This window comes from Pectinophora gossypiella, chromosome 18, assembly GCF_024362695.1.
Source record: "Pectinophora gossypiella chromosome 18, ilPecGoss1.1, whole genome shotgun sequence".
Lineage (NCBI taxonomy): Eukaryota > Metazoa > Arthropoda > Insecta > Lepidoptera > Gelechiidae > Pectinophora > Pectinophora gossypiella.
Genome location: NC_065421.1, coordinates 3,505,221 through 3,506,293, shown reverse-complemented (window position 1 = coordinate 3,506,293; position 1,073 = coordinate 3,505,221).

The following is a 1,073-nucleotide window of genomic DNA, read 5'->3' as shown; positions in this document are numbered from 1 at the left end:
TTATTTTGTTTTAATTAAAAACTAAGTAAGTAACTATATGTTTTATTTATAGAATTAAGTGCAATCAGTTTCAAGTGTTACAAGATTATTTTGATGTGCCTTTTGATATTGATAACAAGTGCTTATAATAACAAACTATCCGTTTAAGGCGTCTATCACACGACACGGATTTTGTAGCAGCGCACCGCGCGGCGAGGTGGCGTTCGTGTTCATGAGATTATAATATATAAGCGGCTTATTACATTTCCCAAACCCTCCTTCCCAATGCTTCCTTCAAGATCACGGGCTCATTAGGAATCAAAATCATTTTGTGATCCCTAGTTTTGTTAGGACATTACAGGTTGATCACCTGATTGTCCGAAGTAAGATGATCCGTGCTTGGCAGGCAGGTTAAGCCCTTGGTCCCGGTTACCCATACTGATGTAAGTAGTCGTTACATGAGCCTTTGGCGGCTCAATATTAACCCTGACACCAGGGTTGATGGGGTTGGTATTCCACCTCACAAGCCACACGACAGAAAAAGACGGGCTCAGCGATCGGAATAGGGTTAGTTTCCAACTAGTCAAATCAGTTACTCTTTACTAAACGTCAAAACACGAAATTACTATGGAATTCGTGTGAAAAAGCAACCTGTGACGTAATGAAAAAGCGTGACAAAATGACGCATTTATTGTTACATTTTTCTTTATTAAAATTTATAAATAAATTAAATTGGTAAAAGGAAATGTTTTCGTCACCTTTAGATCTGTCATTATTTAAGTAGTAGGTAATTAGAATTTCATAATTTATTTTTGACCCAGGAAACTACCCAATTATGTAGTGTAATAGCAAATTGATGGGCGTAATCATGGTAACCACGGTAACCATGTCGGAACCCAATTTTTCACGAAAATATTAATATGAAAGTTCGCCACCAAACTTGGCATATTTTGATATTCACCCTGAGACGGTTGTGAGTTATGAGTGAGTTTCCTTCCCGTGGTAGCGGATTAATAAACTAATCTCAGCTTTGAGACTGCCCTCAAGATCATGTCAATGTGACAGTTCTCATATAAAAACAGAGACTTGAGCAT